This window comes from Euprymna scolopes, chromosome 28, assembly GCF_053919585.1.
Source record: "Euprymna scolopes isolate OS-2025 chromosome 28, ASM5391958v1, whole genome shotgun sequence".
NCBI classification, from domain to species: domain Eukaryota; kingdom Metazoa; phylum Mollusca; class Cephalopoda; order Sepiida; family Sepiolidae; genus Euprymna; species Euprymna scolopes.
The window spans coordinates 24,802,447-24,818,371 of NC_136509.1; the positions used below are offsets into that span (position 1 = coordinate 24,802,447).

The following is a 15,925-nucleotide window of genomic DNA, read 5'->3' on the forward strand; positions in this document are numbered from 1 at the left end:
TATAGTTTTCATGTTTTTATTTTGGTTTCAATTCAAGCTAATGCACTCAAGTCATATGGATATTATTTTTTTTATTTTTGAAATCACAACTTTATAATATATAAAAATCACTAGAACATTAACTATAATAATATATACAAAATCTGCAAGAATTAAAATATCATATTTAAGCGTACTTTACAATTAGGCTTTGCTGAGTGCCCATGTTAGCTTAGATAAAATACTTTTGCAGTCTTAACAAAAAAGCTACAATGCATCAGAGTGTCTCCATTTACACTGAACATCTACAGAATGCCAACATCAATATATTACATATGAAGGAGTCCCCTGTGGAATTTCCACAAGTTCAGCTAGTTTGAATTAATCAGACTGATATTGTCATCTTGTTAGTTTCACAATGTTTTGACCGATGTAACCTTCGACCTTGTTTGTGCATCTTTTTCCTGAAGAAATTCAGAGGTTACACTGGTCAAAACATTGCATATTTAAACCTAGTAGCAAGAACGATTGGAAACAATGCAGAAATAGGAAAAGGATTAGAGTTATTTTGTTTTCCATCTCTTAGACAAGTTGCACAGCCAAGGCTTGAGAGTCTAGTCTATCCTATTTAATTCATAATTGGAGGGAAAATAGATGCATACTTTTTCCAGGTATATTATCACAAATAGAGACAATGGACACCCCTTGTAAAAGGTGCCTGCACTGGGAATCTATAGTGACACTAGGGTTGCACAATCACCAACCGCACCTCTTTCGAATCGGCATTGCTCAATTACCTTTGATGATTGCTTATTTGTATTATTTGGATTCTTCAGATTACTGTTGTCATCTTAAGTTTTATTTTTACGTTTCGATCGATGTAACCTCTGACCTTCAGGTGTATCCTGTACGACAGAAAGATTTGACAAGATAAACCTGAAAAAGCCAAAACTTTGTGAAAATAACACCCAAGATGAGAACAGTAATCCGAAGAATTCAAATAATATGACATTGCTCTAAAGTTCAGTGACAACAAATCTAGGATTGGTTGGTTGGTTGGTTGTTTTATGGCATATCAACCCTTTTCAGGTTATTTAATGCCGAATCCAAAGATTTAAGAAAAATATTTTAATAGAATATATTTGTTGTTTTCAAATCAGTTTCTATTTAACCCATAGTTGGGACCCTAACAGGTACTACCACTCTGAGTCAGAGTGGACCTGGGAGCAATGGTAATTGAAGGGTGGCTCCACACTCCCCAAAGCCCGCAAGCTGGGGCCTCACCACTGGATATAGTTTAAGGTCATATCCAGGACCAAAATCTAGGATTGGAAATTATGTTAGGATAAGCAGAGAAAGACTGGTTTTACTTGAGTTTTCCTTCTCATAGGTTAGTTGCACAATCAAGGTTTCGGTGACTACTCCACTATCTAATCTATAGATGGAGGGAAGGTGGTATATGATTCAGTCCTTTCTCGAAAGTATTAGAGAAAAGAACATGAACATGGTATGCCTAGCACACACCTTTAACCAATAAAGTATATCACTTATTGCTCGACATACGTCATGATTAAGCTACCTGGCAAATATACCAGGTGAACAAAGTGCAAAAGAGGCACAAACAATTGTACTTAAAGGGGCGATTAGAATCTTAAAAATATCTATCGGTTGGAATATAGTGGGTGAATGTCTAACATCCAACAGGCTGTCTCATCCCCAGTTGAGAGAAAAAAAAAAAAGAGTAATGAAATATCAAAATGTGAAAAGTGCAAATGAATGTATTTACAATAGAATTTTTGAAAAAAAAAAAAAATGTACAAGCTTAGGAGAAAGGGGGGACAACATGATCTGAGCAGACCAACTCCAATTATAAACTTTCCTTTGTCTTTTGGCTGGGGAAGCAAAGTGTAGTATCTGTTCCTTTCTGTTGTCGATCAGTGAAGGGAAGGGGAAATCTTTCTAGACTGAAACTTTCTTTTTGTCCACATCCAGAGAGTCACATTTTGGGGAGCGGTTTTTCTTCCCAAATTAAAAGCTGACCTTGATCCTAACTCTAACCTTGTGAAGATGCAAATAAATAGGACCAGGCCTCCATTTATCTATCAGCCTCCCATCGCAACAAAGTGGGACACAAGGCCAGTTTATAGTGAGGAAGAAATTTGTCAGAATCGGGCCTCCTTGGCATTTTCGTATAGAGTGCTTGCTTCACTCAGGCGATCGGCAATAATCCAATACTTCCTCGAATGAGGTGGGGGTAATGCTGGGGAGGATCACCATCAGATCTGAGAAAATAACCCTATCCTTTCTTATATAAATCAGAGAGCCTATGGTACATTTTAGCGGAATTGTTGCAGTTTATTTATTTATCGTTAAACTATGCATCGATGTTACCTCCTCTCTAGGGGAGATTAGACATAAGGTCTGCTCTAGTTTCAAAAAGCCAGCGGACAGCGGGCCAGGATAAGCGCTCTAACTTACAAAAAATACCTGAGCAGTTCCGTCGGCATTCCCCGGTATGGGTGCCGCATGAGGTTAGCAATAAACGATTATCTTTACGATTACTGTTTCCATTTCACTTCCGGTTGCTCCTCCCATGTTACGATTTTTTTTTTTTAATATAATGTTATTTAGAAAATGCCCTCTTAATATGGGAAGAGGGGAGCTTTCGCTTCAGTTACCTACTTTCACCTAACGATTTAATAAGCAAAAAATACCGTAACAAATCAATTAAAAATGAACGAGTAACCGGAAGTGGAGCGGAAACGCTAATCGTAAAGATAACCCAATAAACTAACTCCTTAAAGATAAGGTAAATCCTGGGAGGATGGACCTCTTAGACCTGAACATAACGATACTTTAGTCCGACAGCAACGGAAGCTACTGCCGTCGTACACACTGACAATACGTGCGTTTAAAAATTAAGTAAATCAGTCAATGAAAGAAAAAAAAATAGATATAAATAATGCATGTGCGGAGTCTGGAGGGAGAGGGGATAGTTGTCGTTGAAGAAGAAAGAAAGGAAAAAATGATTCTTAAAATAAAATTCGTTTTTTTTTTTTTAAAGAGAGGGTCGAGGTTGTGTAAAAAGAGAATATTGGCCAAGATGTGAAATCTATTTGGCTTCAGTCGAGGTCAGGTCATCCTCAAAAATGTAGGTAAGAAAAAAGAAAAACTAAAACAAAGACGATCTTTCGTACAGACGGAGTATTTTATTTCTAAGGCTTATCCTTCCTTTTCTCTAATTTATAATTAGAAAATTTTCTTCTAAAAGAAATACATACAAATATATATATATATATATATATATATATATATATATATATATATATATATATAATCATGTAATATTATATATATTTCATTATTTACTTCAGTGTTTAATGCTCGAGTAGAGCTTAGTAGTAGTATAAAAACTATGCAAGCTACACAGAAACGTTTGTGTAGCCTGACGAATTCCTTTGATTAAATAAAACACAAACGTTTGCCTCACTTGCCATGAGTACATTTTTATACTATATGTCGGTCGTCTTAAAAAGATTTTTTTTTTTTTTTTTTACATCTGCTATGGAGTTGATTTCGGAAACAAAAAAAATGCATCGTGTAATATTTTTTTCTGTTTACTGTGAAATAAATAAAATAAGCGATTTCGGTTGAGAAAAAAAATATATAAATATATTGCGTTTTTTTTTGGGGGGGGGTTGCATTGTTTTTTAAAGAAAATGGTTTTGTTTTTACTTACAAAAATATGCAACAACAAAAATGTTGGTCAAAATTTTGGAATAGATGCCGCATTCGTATTATTATTTGGTTTCTTCGGACTACTGTTCTCATTTTGAATGTCATTCTCACAACGTTTCGGTCGATGTAAACTCCGACCTTCTTCAGGTATATTCGTCAAACTTGGGAATTTTTCTGTCGAACTCTGGAATCTTTCAGGAAGATCGGAGGTGGCATCGACCGAAATGTGAAAATAACACCCAAGATGAGAACAGTAGTCCGAAGAATCCAAATAATATGAATAACCAATCCTCATCTTCAAAAATTCAAAAACATAAAATGCCGCATCGTTTTTATTTCTTTTTTGTTTATTTTGCGATAAATAAAAACACATTTAAAAGTATGTAGATGAAAGCATGATTACCAAAAAGATAATTTCAATATTAAAAATACGTTTAAAAGATTTTTATATTAAAAACAAATTACCATTTGTTTTGTTTTTTTATGTAAAAATCTGAAAAATACAAATTATTTAAAAAAAAAAATTAATTTCACGATAGTTTCCTAGTAAAACTGACACCGACTTTATAACCGGTGCGATGAAAATTTGGTAGAATGCAAAAACATTTCAAGTAGAAATTAGGGATTTTAGCTACACCGGCCATAAAGTCAGTGTCCATTTTACTATGAAACTACAATAATTAAATGACCCCATCCCTTCGTTTTATGAATATATATATATAGATATATATATTTTTTTTTCTTTTTCTTTTTTTTAACAATATATATATCATCCGCTAAACGTGTTAATTGCAGTTTTTTTCTTTCTTTTATTCTATAGTAATAATTCCGTATTTAATGATTTCAAAACATTTTTTTCAACCTTCAAATAGATCGACGATCTAAGATCGTTAAAATTCTCGTCGGGTTAGAAGTCAGAATAACAATAACAAATGGTCATGAATTGAAAGGAGAAAATAAGAAAGAGTTGAAAATCAAACAAAAAATTCCATGTACCTCTAAATTCCTCTAAAATCCACGTGTGCAAGGGGGAAAAAAGGTTATGAAAAAAGATTAGGATGGAACCAGGAAAAGAGGCGGAATTATCCACAAAGGGGGGGAAAAGAGAAAATAGATCGCTATGAATTCTCCTGGTATGTACATGCGAATATGATAACGAGAGAGATAGTGGGAGGAGAGAATAGACGATAGGGGTGAAGGGAGAACGAGAGGGAGACATGAGAGACAGACGGGGGGGGGCACACAAAGAAGAGAGGATAGGAGAGAGAAAGAGGAGACAGAAAAAGGATAGAAGCGAGAAGGGGGACAGAGAGGGGATACGATAGAAGGTGAGAGAGGAGACAGAGAGGAGGAGGGGATAGGATAGAGAATAGGAGAGAAAGAGAGTGTACGCCTGCGCGTAGGAGAGGGAAGAGTTTTTTTCTTCTGTTACTTAGGTAAAAGACGACGGTAGACGATGAACTTCTATTTCCAATCGGCGTAAGAAAGGTGCTCTCCTGCTACAAACTCTACTTCCTAGTCATCTACAACGAATAACGTATACGATTTTAGACGCACATTGCGCCGCAGCATAACCTGGCGTTACTCTGAATTGAATGTATTTCATGTATTTCTATCCCTAGGCAAAAACATTACTTTTTTTTTTTTTTTTTAATTTTTTTTTTTACTTTCTTTGCACCTCATGATTCATCATTAAACTGACGACTTTTAAAGGTTTTCGGATATGCTGAAAACGAATATCTCATTTAAATTTGGGGCAGACAAGTAGTTTCCTGGATATGAAGATCTTTATCATTCAACGTAATCCATTATGTTTTTTTACTGGAGACCATGTTTTACCCAACTTTAAAGCATTAATACGCATGCGTGTTACAGAACATCTATCTCCTCTCATGTTAAGAATGGCGAACACCATTAACATTTATCAAGTAATACATTGGGGAAAAATATTTGTCTGACCCAATTGTGAATGTGATATTCGTTTTCAGCATACCTGAAAACTTAAAAGGTCGTCATTTTAAAAGGGAGTGTAAAGTGGAAAGAAAGTACAAATTTACCCCCCCCCATATTACTATATGCAATTTTGAAGATTATTGATTATTTTTCTTAAACAGCCGTCAGTTTTTGATAAACGTGACCATAGGCAACATAACTTATTTCCAAGGAAATGGGTGCAATTGGGAAATTAGTCAGAAATAATTCCGGTTTCTTCACGTGTGGTGAACTATTTGAGTAAAAAAAAATTTTTTTTAACCATTTCCCTCTTATCAAGGCCTAAAGTCAACTCGAGAATAAGGGTTAATGTGTCGGGTAGACAGTGGAACTTGGGTAGGGTTTAATGATGGTTAAAATTAAGTTCCGTCTGCCTTCGCTTATATACTTCATCAGATCATCGTTGTGCTTTATGAGGAATGCCCTGAAAAGTTAACTTCTGATTAATGTTTACCAGTTTTAAAATATTCTGTTGATTCTGAAAAAAAAAAGAACGGCCAAATTCGTTTGCATATTTTAAAACTAGTAAACATTAATCAAAACGTGACTTTCCCATTGTGAAGCACAAGGATCAGCTGACGAAGAATATAAACAAACACGAACAGAACCTGGTTTTAACCTTAATTATTTCAGATAAAGGCTCAGCAAGAACTTATTTACATTAGATCATGATATAATCAGCTGGAGGGGGGGGGGCAGCCCTACGGTATCGTGCTCCACAGACGATTGTAAGGAAAAAGCTTAACTCGTTGAATATAGGTTAAGTTTTAGACGCAGAGAAACTAAGTTATGCAATTATTAATTGTAACTAGGCACCGCCAAAAATGGCCGCAAAATCAAGTTGTTGTTGTTTTTTAAAACGAAATTACGTTTATTAAAATCCATTATTTCTGAGTAACTTTTTTTTTCCAGAAAGATAAAACCCTGAATTTTATCATATAGAAAACAGAATAATGTAAAACTTTTTCTACTATTTTTAATTCAATTTTAAATGTTAAATTTTCCCAAAAAGTTAACAATTGACATTTTTTGTCTTGCACAAAAAACGTACTTAAATATTTAAAAAAAAGGGTTTTTGAAATAATTAATTAATTTATTTATTGTCTAACTAAGATTTAGGATGATTTTCTAAGAGAATATGCAAAAATATTATAATATAAGTACCTGAATTTCAAATAATTCCACTTATTCATATAGGTAACCAGATATTCGCGTTGACGTAGAGTTCAGATCGACTCTGTTTACGTTTTCGTCTGATAAAAAGCAAACTATGGAAGACCAAACAGGCCATAAAAAACTTATTTTTCAGTGACGAAAATTTCAATGTATTATTAAGCTGAGGCTGGCCAGTACCAGATGGGTGACCATTTGTATGCGTTTGGTTTTTAATGTGTATGTGTGTGGGGGCCAGACTCCCCAAAATGGGGGGGGGGCAATTTAAAGCAGAATAAAAAAAAATTATTTCAGCGCGTTTGGTCCACCATAGTCAAAGGCGGCAAACGTTTTCAAACGGGATCGAAAAAAAAGATGCTATTTTTAACACAAAGGGCACAATATTTATCGAATTTTTTTTTTTGGTATCGATTATTCAAAGCATGCCCTGTTTAATAATGGTCATGCATTATTCGGCTCGCTAAAAAAAAATTGTTAATTTATTTATCAAAAATTTTAAAATAGCTTTTTTCGTATAAATATTAAAAAAAAATTTTTTTTGTTTTGCTTAACTTAAATTAATTATTTTACTTAACATATTCACCGAATTTCACACTTCAAAACTCAAAAGCGGGATAATTAAACACAATCGAAGTTCTGATATTCAGACGTCTAAATAAGGTATGCAAACAATTTTTTTTTTTTTTTTTTTTTTTTTTGAATCTATAATTCTGTCCCTTACAACACAATATGTTGATTTCAGTCTCAGATGATTATTTTAAGCATATTTGTTCCCACTTCAAAACAAGGGGGGGGGTTGTAAGCAAAAAAAATATATATATAAATATCGTTTATGAAAAATAAGTACACTGTTATAAAGTTCATTCTTCTCCTAATAATCGCTGAAAATTTCGTATTGATCGGATAATTACCTGATTTTTGGTAGATTTTTAAAAAGACGGTCCGTCAAAAAGTACTGACCTGCCCCCCCAGTTTTGGCGGTGCCTAATTGTAACTAATGTAATAAGGGATCCGGTATCTTCCTGTCTTTTCTGGCGTCTTATAACTTTACTCACAACCAATAATTACGTAACTTAAAATGGTTATAACTTGTATTAAATATTTCATTTATTTTTTTATATCGCCACTTGTTTTTGACATTTTTACGAACCAATTTTTTCCATGTGCACTTATTAGGTTGCTAAAGAATTCCGTTTTATTTATTTATTTCAATATTTTAGATTTTAAAGTCGGGGATCACTTTTGTATATAAATTTAACGTAAAATGATTATCGACTTTCTTCGGTTACCACCAACTTGGTCAATTTTCTTGTAGAAAAGGAAAAATAGAAAAAAGTATAACCAATTTTTAAAATTTAATTTGCCTTAATTTGGTTTGCGCTTTTTCACACATATTTTCTTACTAGCAATTCAGCCGGGCCCTATGTACTGTTCATAACTTTATGTGCATATATATATATATATATATATATATATATATATATATATATATATATATATACATTAAAAAGTTTGACTCATGTCCAGGTAACCTACATCTAAAATTTCAAGTGTTTAGACCCAAAATTGCCGGAGGAGTTTGGTAGAGTTTTCAAAGGGCAAATCGTTGAACCCTGACCTCTTGACAGCCAAATTTCTGGCAGAAAACCGATTAAAAAGATTTTAGCAAATCTCAAGTCTGTAGACTGAAAATTGACAGTAGTTTGGTAGGGAAATCTACACGCACACAATTTCACTTAACTGGGGATGCCAGACATTCGCCCGCTATCTCATAAATTCCAACCGAGAGATCTTTTTAAGATTTTAACAGTAAGAACAATTGTTTGAATCTCTCTTGCACTTGGTTCACAGGGTATATCTGCAAGGTAGTTTTTGACATTCTTTTTAATAAGTCTGGTTGCTTCTATAATTACTGGAATGAGAGATCTGAGATTCCAGTTTCTTTTCATGTAATGCATGTGTGTGGATTTTAATTTCTACAATTCCAAGTACCTGTTCAGAACAGCGCCTAAATGATACATTTTGTTTACTACATAGCATTAAAACGTTTTTATTTATTTATTTTTGCAGTAAGTGTTTTTCTTCTTTTTTTATTGTGTGTGTGTGATTTGGAAGTGCTCGTCCTCTGAATTTCTTTCTTCCGCAGAAAGATGTGACACAAAGTCAGAAGGTGGGGAAAGTCAGCGCTCATAAAGGACGGGCATTTTAGCCATTTACAAATTGTCTGGTCAGTTCCATCAGCATTCCCTGGCGGGGATGCATCAGGCAGTAGGTAAAAACTTACTCCACCCAAAAGACGGGATACAACAACCGGGGAGGCAACGACATCCTAGGACTACCTTGAACCATACCTCAGCCCAACAGATGCAAAAATGGCCAAGACTGTCACACTGTCGAGGACGTATCCTCGATTAGTTATAAATATAACCTACTCGGGCTGTGCCAGGTATATATACGCTCTAACCATGCCTTCGTCCCCAAGTTCGAACAGTGCCAGAAACGATGCCCCAAACGTACTTGTTTGCCCAAGAAACAGAGAGAACGACCTGAGCGCGTCGACGCTCCCATCTGACATACAAATACTAAAAGTCTATAAAACACGAAGACAAAAACAACATTTTAAATTACTAAAACAGCGATACCCTAAAAACGGCGAAATAAAAAAAATGCGGTTTGACAATTAAATAAATAAAAGAATATTTTTTAATCACTTATGCGCTACTCTGCATAAGTCCGAAAAACAAAAAGTATTAATGAAAAAATAAAACTAATTGGTCAAGAGTTGTATCCCCCAACACACTCACACAAATTTGGTTACTACATAATAACATCCATATATTAATAACGTGTATTATTTTCTGTGTCCCGCCCGCTTACATGCGGGTCGTTTATTTGTTATGTAATAAATAATTTTACCAAGAATTCTTCATCTGTTTTTGTTTCGGTTATAGCTAATGGCACTACAATAATCTTCTTTTTTTTAAATAATTTTATCAAGAATACTTCATAAGTCTTGGTTACGGTTTTGATTAGGAAACTAAAGATATGGAACACACACACACACACACACACATATATATATATATATATATATATATATATATATTATTCCATGAGTTTTGGTTTCGGGTTTTCAATTCCGATTCAAGCTAGTGCACCCAAGTCATATGGATAGATTTTTTTATTTTGTAAATCGCAACTTTATAATATATAAAAAAATCAATGGAACATTAACTTTATAATAATATATACGAAATCTGCAATAATTAAAATATCATATTTGAGCGTGCTGAGCTTTGCCGGGCGGTAACTTAGTTAAATACTTTCGCAGTTTTAACAAAAGAGCTACAATAAAATTAGAGAGTCTCAATTTATGCTAAACATCTACAGAATGCCAACCTCAATATATTATATATGAATGAGTTCCCTGTGGAATTTCCACGGGTCCCGCTGGTTTAAATAAGTTACACTTGCGTGCTATTCTGAAGTAACACAAATCCAGGCACTGGTGATCATGAAATGAGTGATTATTTTACGTTAAATTTATTTAGGAAAGTGAGGACTTGCTCTAAAATTTTCAATATTAGAAAGAAAAAAAAAACGCCAGTTGCGCACTACTAGGACTTGGCCTTTTGGTCAAGATCAAAGTGTAGTATCTGTTCTTCAGATGCTGCACTTCTATTTCTTGTTCTCTTTCGGTGGAGGAGACATCCTTCACGACTGAGACAATTTTTATTTTTGTACCTTTTCTTCACGTTAAAAAACGACCCTGGTGTCTAACTCTGTCCCGTGGGGAGGCATAGTAAATAGGTACTAGGATAGAATCACTTGTTTTGGTTTTCAGTTGAGACATTTGGAGAGTGCATAGCAAGGGCAGACAAACGAAATTTCAGAACTGAATCGAAAATAAATGTTTTTCTTTATATATTAATGCGTGTTTGTTTTTTTAGAAAGTCTTTTTTTATATAAATATAAGAAACTTATAATACAAAATATTTTTTGTTGTTTTTCTTTAACAAAATAGATATTTTTTTCATTTTTAATAAAACGAACAAAGTTTTTATAACACCTTTCTGGAAGTAAAAAAAAAAAGTTTAATTCAAAAACTGTTTTGTGTTATAAGTTTCCTATATTTATTTAAAAAAAAAAAAATTTCTCACCGACAAAAAAGAAATGCATTCATAAAATAATAAAAATAATATTAATAATAATACACTTATTTTCAATTTGGTTCTGAAATTGCATTTGTCTGCCCTTGCTATGCACTCTCCCCATGTCCCAGTCAAAAAAAGTGATTCCGTCCTAGTAGTGCACAGGTGCCAAAAAATTTCTAGCAACATTCAGTAAGTGTATATAAAAAAAATTATCAAGTTGATGACGATTCAATAGAGTGGATGATCATTTTATATTTAATTTATACATAAAAAAGTAACCACCCTCTAAAATATTTTACAAATAAAATCGAATTTTTAAGGATATAACCGATAGTGTACACTGGAAACAAAAATGGCCCGTAAAAATACCAAAAGTTGTAAGTAAATACGAAAAAAAGAAAAAAGCGTAATGAATTTTAAAAATCGGGTTATCGTTAAGATTCGCATTCCCTTGTTTACAATGGTTTTCTGCAGTAGTGACAATAGTCAAATCTACGAATGACCAACGCTATATAATTCGTCTCACAAAATATAACTTCTTTAATATATCATGAACTTTTTTTTTTTTGATCTAACACATTTTCTTCTAAGAGTAAAAGGATATAATCTAATTTATAAAACTCACTACGTCTGTCTGTCTGTATATTTTCAAATCATCTTCCGAAACTAAAAGTCGCAGAACGGTGCTAGGGGCCTTAAAATTGGAATTTTTTATAGACCATTCTTTTATAGGTCTTTAGCCGGATAAAATAGTTTTTAAGGAGTCAAAATTGAAAAAATCGTTATACATTTTGTACATTCATGTTTGTTTTTAATCAATTCATATGCGTGTGACATTGAAAAAGTGGTAACGTCACCAGCTTTGACTACTACAGTTTTGCTTTCGATTTCGATTCTAACTGATGGCACCCAAATACTTATTTTTTAAATCATGACTATAATAATATATACGAAATCCGGACAAATTAAATTATCATATTAAGCGTATTTTACGACTAAGAAAGACCCCCCCCCGCAAAGTAAAATATAACCTTTATAATAATTTTATGATTTCTGATAATAATAATAATAATAATAATAATAATAACAGTTCTAAATATATTTTTGTTATTTTTTATTAAAAAGCACACTGATATTTGATTCAAAAAATCCTAATACTTCTGACGTCTGATTAAAAAAAAAAAAAAGGTTATATTTTTAAGTTATAAAAGTTCGAATAAAGATTTTTTTATTTAAACAATAAAAACCTATCATTTTACTTTGGAAAACAATTAAGATTTTAAATATAAATTTAGGTACGGGCAAAACTGGCGGAATAAAGACAGGGTGACATAGTTTTGAAAGCCGATTTATGATAATTTTTTTTTTTTTTTTGTAAGTTTCCGACTACTTTTTGATTGTATTTTAAAGATTAAAGATTAAAATCAATTTCCAAAAGTTGAAAAATATTTGTACGCACGAAAAAAAAGTTATGAAAGATGTTTTCACAGCGAGCTAACCAAGAGAGTCGCCAATCTGATAGGTCCTGAACTGGCATCTAAGCTTCAGCCTCTGTCCCATCGACGAAACGTTGCATCCCTCTGCCTGTTCTACAAGTATTTTAATGGTGAATGCTCTGACGAACTGCAAACACTTGTGCCCCCATGACGTAGACACCCTCGACAAACCCGACAGGCAGCTAAATCCCACCCCCACATAGTAGAGATCCCTAGATGTAAAAGATCTTTCTTTTCCAGTAGTTTCTTCCCCAGAACCGCTAGACTCTGGAATTCTATTCCAGGTCCCTGCTTGCCTAACTGTACTGACATGCAGAAGTTCAAGTGTAACGTGAACCGACATCTTGCTGCCCAAATCCCAACATAGTGCCCCAGTAGTTGCTGCCCTTGATAGTAGCCCCCCCCCCTACACCAAAGTGGCAATGTGCCTTGTTTGGGGTGAAAATCTAATAAAAAAAAAAAATTAAAAAAATTCAGTTAAATTTGGAAGTTAAATAAACTCATTGTAAAAATCCTTTGAAAAATAAATATTAGTTTTCTGGGTCTATTTCAAAAGATAATTAGTAAAGTCCTAAGATATTGAATTAAATAACAAAAACACATTGTACAAAAGATAGCTTAATTAGCTCCCAAAAGCGAGAGATTCTTGCTTCGTTCAACCGAAGTCCTCATCACATGGATTATACCAAAGCCCAAAATTTCAGACAGTTGAAAGGCTGTCTGAAAATGACGTCACGTAGAGAGGTAGGGGGTGCTGCTTTTATTTGTTTCTCTCAGATGTGCATTCGTACATTTCTATCGTGAACGTTTGTCCCATTGTTACCATTTTTTTATTTAATTATTTTTCTATGTTCTTGCTTTTAAATTAAAAAAAAAAGTTTTATTTTTCAAGATTATATAAAAATTATGTGACACCGAAAGTTTCACATTTATGCAAGCAAGGAAAATATTAGAATCGTACACAAAACTTTTATGCGAAACGTGTAATTAAAAAAAAATGAAGTAGAAATATTTTTTGCAATTATAATTTTTGTGTGAATATATTAAATAAACAATGCTTAATTCAATGATAATATCGGTAGTTCGAGAAATTAATTGTTCTTCAAGTTATATCGAATTCATTAATACTGATTTAGGGGCTTTTTCCGTAATGTTCTTGTAAAAATTAAATATTTGTTGCTTTTTTTTAAAAATGATTACAATTTACGATGTTTTATTTTGATAAAAAAAAGAGCAAAAAATAAATTCATGCATTTTTTTTTGTTTACTAATGAAAATCATAACTTTAGTAAAGGTATTTTTTGTTTAAACAAAATAATACATTTTCACTAAGATTTAAATAAAAATAATAAGTTCATTATATTCCGTGATCATTATTTTATAAATACTGCAATTTTCATTAAAATTGGTTAATTTCCTGATTTTTGGTGAATTTTGTAAGTAAAGGGAGGGAGGAATCAAACTGTTTACACATTTTGAGCATCGGCATTCATTCTGCACGTACCTATAAAATGATTGTACACTGTTGATCATCCGTAGATTGAAATTTACCTATCATCAGTACCACAGAAAGTCTTTGTAAACAAGGGGATGCGAATCTAAACGATAACCAAAAATCGGTTATATTTACGATTACTAATTCCACTTTATTTCCAGTTAACCCACTCCTCATATTAAGGGCCTATTTTGTTTCTTTTTAATAATAACGTTATTTACAAAAATCATTCTTAACATACGGAGGGACAACCGGAAGTGAAGTAGAAACAGTAATCGAAAAGATAACAAAAAATCATTTAAAAAATAAATAAATAACACGATAATATTTTGAATTCCTCCCGAGCAACGTCGGATAGTTACGTCTAGTATTTACCCGCCTCCCTACAAGAATAGAATTAGACATGGTCGTTTTGGGCGGACCTGAACGAGAATCACCCCCTCTAAGAACGGCTTTCAGAATAAACACCCCAAACTTCCCCATGTTAAGAACGGCTTTCGTTTTTTTTTTGCAATTTTTTCAGTGGAATATTATTGATTGGACACTAATATATATATATGGGGGGGGGCGATTCTCATTTATGCCCGCCTCGTTTTTTAATAAGGGAATAATCCAATTCCCCAAAATGGAACACTTTGGACAAATGTGAAAACTACCTCAGCCTGGAAAGATTTCTCCAATATTTCTCCTTCATTAACCGAGAACAGAAAAGATGAAGAACAGTTACTACGTTTTACTCCCAGCAAAAAAAAAAAAAAAAAAAGGCTAAAATTGATTAACAGTGAGAACATTAATTTTCGGGCGCGCCCCTGTAGTACAAAAGAACAAACGTTTTCGTTTGTTTGTTGTTTTTTTGTCGACTAGTATTGTAAAAATAAGTAAATCGAGAAATGATAACCACACGCGTAATTAAAAGTGCTAGAGATGCCACTGTTCTATTTCAATAAGAGTAAAATAATGCGACTATAAGACGTGCACTATAATTACTGCACTCTGCTGTCTCCTCGCCGCCGCGTGTATAAACACATTCAAAGGCGTATGAACGTTTGTGGCGCTTGTTTACATCGGGGATCTTTTTTAAACAAACGCATTTCAGGTGAAAACATTACATACTCGCGTGCCATGGCGAAATAAGTATAAATTCCCCCAAAATTACGAAAAATGATCCAGTAGAAAAATAATTACAAGTAAAAATAGAATTCCTCGAATTATCGAGTTTTATCGGATGTTTTAATTTGAAGGAGCTGTGGTGCGTGGTGCGACCAATTCAGTATGACAAACTGACTTATTTCTTTTTTACTCAAATTGACTTTAAAATTTAAATTAAGGACCCGCCATTTTTAAATCGAACGTACTAATTTGTGAATGACTTTTTTCTTCTTTTTTTTCTGTTAAAAATACATCTATAGCACATATATTGGTTCATTTTTCGTAATTTTTGGAATCTATGTTAATTTCGCCATGACACGCAAGCATGTAATGTTTTCATCTGAAATGTGTTGGCTTAAAAGATCACCAATGTAAACAAGCGCCATGTTTTGTTGTTGTTGTTGTTGTTGTTGTTTTTTTTTTGTTTGTTTTTTTCGAGCATTTTGCAGTATAGGCAGACGAAACCTGCGAAGATAAGATATAAATTCACATTAGACCCATTGCATAATCACACCGGTGTTTGCTCAGAGATATATCGGTGGTTTTCTTTTGCATTGTGTTCTGCAGTTCTGAACGTGCTGTCTCAGAACTGTATGAATCTACACTGTGTACTATCACAATCACATTTTCGGAGTTCTGTAACTATCGTAATATTCCTAAGTTTTATGCATTCCCTAATTAGCTAGGTACCCTCTGTCTATTGGTAAGGGTTTTTATGATCATAGATCTGAATTAAAAAAATAATAGTA

The 15,925-nt window shown here is 33.2% G+C and overlaps 1 protein-coding gene across 2 annotated transcripts in view; it reads right to left on the reverse strand.

Moving 5' to 3' along the window:
- LOC145249507 (uncharacterized) overlaps positions 1–15,925 on the reverse strand; it is a 451,591-nt gene that overhangs the window by 408,985 nt on the left and 26,681 nt on the right. The window contains exon 1 of one of the 2 annotated variants that reach the window (XM_080111123.1): positions 4,714–9,922. The exons of the other annotated variant lie outside the window; for it this stretch is intronic. The gene's annotated coding sequence lies outside the window, so the exon portion shown is untranslated. Of the gene's footprint in view, positions 1–4,713; positions 9,923–15,925 lie in introns of those variants that run through there. 2 annotated transcript variants of the gene reach the window in all.